This window comes from Geospiza fortis, unplaced genomic scaffold (genome assembly GCF_000277835.1).
Source record: "Geospiza fortis unplaced genomic scaffold, GeoFor_1.0 scaffold53, whole genome shotgun sequence".
NCBI classification, from domain to species: domain Eukaryota; kingdom Metazoa; phylum Chordata; class Aves; order Passeriformes; family Thraupidae; genus Geospiza; species Geospiza fortis.
In genome coordinates, this window is record NW_005054305.1 from 10,597,569 (window position 1) to 10,604,946 (window position 7,378).

Sequence of the window (7,378 nt, forward strand, 5' to 3'; positions counted from 1 at the left end):
GTTGATTTTCAGTGGTGAACAAGTTTCAGATTTCTTTATGAAGACAGTAGAGATATCTTTGTAAGTGTGTGTTGCAGTGGCAGAGGAGGAAATGCTGTAAAACCAGGCTTGAAATCAATTCAGACCCTGTCCTGTTTCAGCTGTCAGATGATGAAGCTGTCGAGTGGCTCAGCCTGGTCCCTCTGGATGGAGTATTAGGAATATGCACACTCCAGCAAAGTACATGTAAGAGCAATGCTGCGTTGATTCAGTTAAATGAAATCCCCCAAACACCAAAATTAATTCATACCAAAAAAAAAAAAATCCAAAACCATAAAAATGCCAAAACAACCTTATTACTTGGGAGGCTGCAGGGGCTGCAGAAGCCATCAGTAGCTGAAAGGAAGCAATAGGACTTAAAGCCAGCTGAAGTGACTGATCCTAGTGAGGCTGGACATTGACCCAGGCTCTGAAGATCTGAGCTGCACACACGCAGGGAGGAGTGAAGGCTGTCTGCAAACAGGACTTGTCCCCCCCAGGGTTTGGTTTCTGCCTTTACTCAGCATGGTCCTGTGGTGTCTCCTAGCAATGCCTAAGGTTTTGGTTGTGTCTGTTGATGCTGAGAGCAGGGCAGAGGTGTGGGGAGCAGCAGCCCAGGGAGCCCTGGCAGCAGTGGGCTCTGCTCAAGGGTTTCCTCACCCAGGGGAATTCCCAGCGGAGCTGTGCACACAACTCTGCAAGACGCTCCCTGCAACACCCCTGCAGCCTAAGGGGTCAGCCCTGGATTTCTCCATGTAGAGACCCAAGGATGGGTGTCTTTTTAGCATGTGTCGCAACAGAGCGTCAGGGAGTGTGGTTTTGCTGCCAGCCCCTTGTGGACCCTTCTTCAAGTCTCATGCAAATGTATTTTCTGGGTTCTTGCTTCCCACACGTCTCTGAGGTCTTGGCCTGCCACCTTGCAAAGTTCCAAAACCAGAGCAAGTTTCAAGGTGCTTCCCCAGCAGCTTTACTAAAAACCCGAAACATTGCTCTGGCTTTCTGGGTTCTCAGACTGCTGAGGAAAAAATTATGCTGTTGGAGGCAGTCTGGGTTTGATGACAGCACAATTCTTCCTGTCTCTTGGTGTGCCTTTGCTCGTTCTCTTCCTTTTTTGCAAGTGCTTCAACCTTCTTGTGAAACCCCTGTGGTTTATTAGAGGAGTGCAGTGGCAGCAGCAGAGCTTTGGCCCTGTGTAAATATGAGTACAGGGGCTCACAGAGCACCTTCAGTGTTTTGGAACTAATGAAATGCCTTTCCCCAGGATTTTATCCTAAAATCTGGCCAAAGAATGGACATCAGGGAGGATATGCCTCTGCATAGTCATCACAGGTTGCTGCAGGTTGAACAAACACTTTTATGACTTTTAGCGCTACTACCTAGACCTCTTGGGGGGGTCTTTCATATTGTTGCACTGTCAGATACAGTTATGGTAACAGTGGCAAGAGCTTTGGTGAAAGGCAGTATTGTGATCTGACTGCAAAACCTGTCCTAAGGTATTCATTAAATTGTTCCAGGCACCAGGACAGCCTATGATTATGTCAAACAGGGGAGCAAATTTTATGCTCTGCTTTCCCAGTGTGCACGAACTCAATCTGAAAGTCTGCCTGGGAAGTTAAACACAGACAGCTTTGTTTAGGAGAACTCCAAACTGGCAGAGCCCACTGCCCAGAGGGTCACCTGCGGGGAGTGCCTGTGCCAAACATCTGTGCTGGTGTGGCAGTGCTTTCCGTGGGTGCAGGTTGCAGCTGAGCTTGTCCAAGGGGTTCCCTCAGATGTCAGAACATTCGGATGTTCCCAGCAGATGCAGTGCTATCTGTAGCTCAGGCTCTCATCTCTACTTCTGGAAAGTGGTTCCCAAAACAGAAGCTGGAGTTCCCCAGGAAGCAGCTGCATGGGGAACTCTGGGCTCCTCCTGCAGGAGAAACCACACTCCAGGAAGTGTTTGGTGCGGGCGTTTGACACGGAAAGGGCCAGTTCTCACAACAATAATGAGCCTTGTGGGACCTTACACAGAAATTACCCACCAGAATATTCCTTAACCCTGCCAGGAAGAGGTGCTGGTAGAGTCAGGTTTGAGAGCAGCCCTTGTGGTTGTGTAATGCAGAGTGGGACACCAACATGCAGGGGCTCCTGATGGCTCAGAGTGAGCCAGGTGCTGGGAGCAGGACACAGCAAAGGGCCCACAGGGCCATGTTCAGGCTGCAGAGCTGAATGCTATGGTTCCTGGGTTGTGGCTTCTACAAGACACGCTGCTTTTAAGCTTTACTGGCAGTCTTTTGATTTTTTTTTCCCTGCAGCTTCTAAAGAGCATTGTTTGGAAAAAAAAAAAACAAACTCAATCTTCATCTAAAAATAAATCTGTAGTCCTTGCAGTTAAAAAAAAAAAAGAAAAAAAAAATCCCAATAAAACAGCTGACATAGAAACAAGACCTGCATGCATTACGATAGTTCAGAAATCAGGTAAGAATGTCCAAAATGTAACTAATTTTAAATTGCTTTGTAGGCAGGTTCACCTCATGTTTTGGCCTGAGGCATAGAGATAGCGGCTGACATGACTTTTCAGCATTTTGGATTGACCACGCTGCTTGTTCCTGCTGCTACTCCAATTTATCAGCTTTGTTTAAAGATCAAAGCATTCAGTATAAACAAGTTGAAGTTGGAAACTGTCTGACTTCTTGCATGTTTATTTCCTCTCTTAATGAGAAGAATTACCTAATCCAAAATTATTACCATTTTTTCTAAAAATTCAAAGTGGAGTAATCATTTTGTTGCTTTGCAAGTAGAAAAGCAGTTTAAAAATGGATGCAGAGGCTGCAGAATCAAGTTCTGCCAAGAAGAATCCAATCTGCCTGAACTGGCAAAATCAACAGATCAGATAGCTAAGAAAAAAGAAAAAAAAAGCTGTGCCAGCACAGAAGATGCGAAAAGCCCCTAGAAGCTTCATGATCTCAAGTCAGCCCAGAAAAGGAACCAGCAAAGAGCAGCTGTTTGACAGCTATGAGCCATGAGAGAAGTGAACGTGAGCATCTGGCCAGCTCAGAGCATGTTGAAAGCCATGGTGAGTGACAGGGATTAGGGACCTGGGAAAACTTCCAGGAGAAGAAATTCCAAGGAGCAATGGGTCCCATCTTGGCAGTCACCTGTTTGGTGAGAAATAAAGCGAGCCAGAATTTGTAGATCAGCATTTATCTGGTCCTGCAAAAAGTTTCATGTGTTTTAAGAGAGCAAGAAGCAGCAGATTGTTGTGCCCAGCCTACCTCAGGTGCTTGAGGGATTGCCTGGAAGCAGACTTGGATTACTGCACAGTTTTTGCTTGTGCTAAAAATGCTGCTGCCCTGCACTGCTGCAGGACCATCATCAGCAAAGAGGAATGGCAAAAATCCATGGCAATTTGCAGTTACTTAGATAAAGCAGAATTAAGGAAAGATCAAATTCTTGCTGGAGTCCAGGTTTTGTTAAGAAAACACTGCCCCTTCCTTTCCTCTCTTCATCTGTAATAAGAGTTTTGTATTGCCTTTTGGACTGTGAAGGGATCCTTATTTTTCATTTACTCAAGAAAAGGAATCAGATGACCTTGGTGACAGCTATCAGGTCATGTTTTTGAGACGACATGCTGAGTGGCAATGCTAGGATCTCCACCAGCACTATCAATTTCCACAGCTTATTGCTGAGGAAGTAAGCACACAGGCTGCTCTGTGCTGGCCACAGCAGGACTCTCAACCCTGTAGCACACCAGGCAAACTGCATTTTAAAGAAAAATGCCACAGATGTTTCAACTGTTAGGCCTGGGAGACAGCTGTCCCGTGCTGGGGGTAAAGAATAACTGGCCAATGCAACCAGAACAGGCAGCAGGGTGGTACCAGGTACCATCTTTACAGCATCTGAAACACTTCAAGCTCCCCATGGGTCTCCAAAGAAAGCCAGGGGAAGGAGGCAGTGGAATGAGTGGCCAGCCCCCATCTAGGCAGGCTAGGCACTGTCTTTTCCTGATTAGATCTTCATTAAAATCACGTCAAAATGTGTCTGGGCCTTAGGTGATGGCACCTTCTGGGGTCTGAGAACTTTGTGTTCTGACCACAGGAGAAAATAACAATGCTGCAGTTTGCTGCTTGCACTGTAAAATGAATTTGCCGAGAGCATGGGGGGTTAACACAAAAGAGCTGCAAGTAAGCAATTGTGTGGTAAGTAAGAAATGTATAACAATTTTTGAATTCATGACTTCTTGCTGGTACCTGGTTATTCTAGCTGAATGCTTACTTGGAACCATGGATGTCATAAGCCCCAAACCCCTTGCTTGTAGCCAAGGAGAGATTCTCAGTCTTCTCTCTGTAATAATGCTTTCCTATGACAGCAACACAGATTCCAATCCCAAAATCAGTGTCCAGCCATGCTGGAGAAGTTACTACAGCCAGGTCCATATAAACAAGTCACACAGCACCCTGGGAGGGGAACCTGCAGGGGAAAACAGGCAGTGCAGAGCCCCATGCAGCCACACACCTCAGTGGTTTTACCACAGCCCAGCTGTAACTCAGTCCTGTGGATCACATGTGTGCTGATGGTTGGAGGGATCTGAGTAAGTTTCCCCTGGCAGGAAATTGGATTGCACGCTCCAGGGACTGGAGCCACAGTAAGGGGGGTAACCACAAAATTATTTTAAAAATGTGTTTGGTATCCAAAATAAACTACCAGGCTGGAGATACTAGAGATAACAGATGCCTTGCCCAGTGCCTTAATTCAGTGCCTTATGGGTGAATGAGCCCTACCCAGCTCAGTATCCTGACACTTTCTAGCCGACAGAACTGGACAGCCAACTGCATCTTAAAAACAGAAGAAAATCACTGCTAGCTATCTGTCCTTCTCCATATTTCTGTGTCTGTCTGTCTCTCTCTATGGGCAGCAACTGAACACTTCTATTTTGCATATCAATATAATTTCACTTTTCTTTCATTTAAAATTTGTTTCAGTTTGAGGTGGCTGATGTCAGGCTGGCTGGCAAACTACCAGTATCTCATTCTCTAGGGAACAGCAGTCCCAGATGGGACTGTGCAGGCAGGGGCCACTAGCTGCAGGCAAGGTCCATGTGGATGCAGAGCATCCTGCTCCAAGCTGTGAGGGCTGGTTTAAAGCAGAAAAAGGCAACTGGGAAGTGGAGTAATGCTGGCATAGCCTAGGGAACACCCAAATCCTGGCTGCATCCAAAATTATAATCCTTCCCTTCCCTTCCCTTCCCTTCCCTTCCCTTCCCTTCCCTTCCCTTCCCTTCCCTTCCCTTCCCTTCCCTTCCCTCTAAATCTATGTGTCACCTCATGTGAGAGCTGCAGATATCCTTGCAGGTGTTGGCTCAGAGATTAATTTGCTAATAAATATTATTCTGTTAATTATACGTCTACCATGGGTCTTCCTAAAATACCAGATGCTGCTATGTGAACAGCACAGTTATCTAGATAGGTTATCTCACACCCTGCCTCCCCCTCTTTCCCATTTGTCTCCATTTTGTGATGCCCCAAATGCCTCAGGATGCTGCCCATCCTTACTCCCATGGATGCTTGGGACAACACAGTTCTGGAGCTGCAAGGTAGAAGGGGAGCTGCTGGGTATAAGTCAGAAAAGAAATTATGCAACTCCTAGAAATTAATGATACAGTAGCAAGTAGGTCGAGACTGTTTTGAAACGGGAATTAATGATTGTTGCATACTAGGCTGGTTATGCATCCACGTTGAGAGGTACAGAGTGGGTGGGCTGCACTCAGCTAGGAGGAGCAGGGCACACAGCCAGCCCTGGACAATGTGTGTGTTTGTGTGCCTGGTGGCAAGCAAATCCATCACCCTCTTCAGAGAGTAGTGCAAAAGGGAGTGGGGTCTGCCAGATGGCAGACATCCGGAAAGGCACAAGGGGACAGCCCCGCGTGGCCACAGCGTGCGTGGCAGCCAGCACACTGGGGCTGTCCACAGATGGAAATGTGAAAACCACAGCCCTGGGCAGGGCTCAGGGAACATTGACAAAGTCAGACCCCAACTCTCCAGACTCCTGTGAGAAACTGAAAAATCAGGATGACAGTCTGGATCGACCTCATCTTCTAAGGTGGCACAAATCTGGAGGAAATATCAAGCCTAGATGTGACTGGGCTGATCTTGGTGCAGGGCATACAGAAGGGCTGTAGGAAGACAAACTGATTGACAGCTCATTAGTTCTGGAGCTAATTAGAGTCTGGATTATAATCTGCAGCATTTCTCTCTCTATAAACCTGTCTATGCACTAGACAGAATACAATTCCAAAATGAGAAAGCACAAGGAATGCAAATACGTTCCCTTTTCCACCTCCAGCCTCCTTTGCTAGTCACGCTGCCTTGGCAGACACAGGATAAGGTGTCCTAGAGAAGCTGAATGCCAATGTGAAATAGAGAGGGGGAATTTTTATGTAGCTGTTTTCTCAGTTGCATCATGCTACTACTCCTAAAAATGGAATTCCATGAAATGAAGACAAGAATGACTGGAAGGAAAGAAAGTTTTTTCTTTTTTTTTTTCTCTACAGCATCCAATCTGTATTTAGCTAAGTTTCTTGTTTCTTTACAAAACTTTTTGTCTTTTTTTGCCTCTCAAGGCAGGCTGAGGAAATAGAGCAACAGGGGACTCTTGCCTGTGTCCTCTTCCCCTTCCTGGCCTACCTCAGCTCAGCACACAGGTGGGCAAGGATGAGCTGCAGCTCCCTGGGGAGAGGGTATTTACTTGAGACTTCTAGCTTAAGCAATGAGCCTCTGTGGTACACACTGAATCACTGCTCTATGTAATAAATTGGGCCAGTCTTTTAGCTTCACATGTCCTTTAGTTTTATTTTTATCTCATACAAGCCCAAATAAGAGAAGTCTGAGACATCTGTCTTGATCCAAGCAAAAACAGATTTTTGCTCAGAATAGTTGATTTAATTTACATCAAGAAAAAAACCTGCTTAGGCAAACCAGTAAATGTTTTTGAAACCAGCTACTGTTAAGTTTTTCTGAGTTTGATATTATTCCAGAAACAAAAAGACCTTGCAGAAGCACCATGATTTGGGCGTGACATATTTAACATCTCCTGTGCAGCAGCTCTTGAGACCATGATGGGGTGTGTTTGTGTCAGAGATCACAGAAAGGTGCTTTGTAAAGGTACAAGGCGCTTCCATGCTGCCATGATATAATGGGCTGTTAGTGACTTGTCAGTTCATGCTTTCAATTACTGTTATTACTATTATTTCTAAACTGTGGGAGTTTCTAAAATTGCTTTATATCAGATAATAAGTATACTCTTTCTTCAGTTACACTAATTAGAGTTCTGGGTATGATTCTGCCACCTTGATGGCTCCAAGAGCTGGGACTGGTTACCA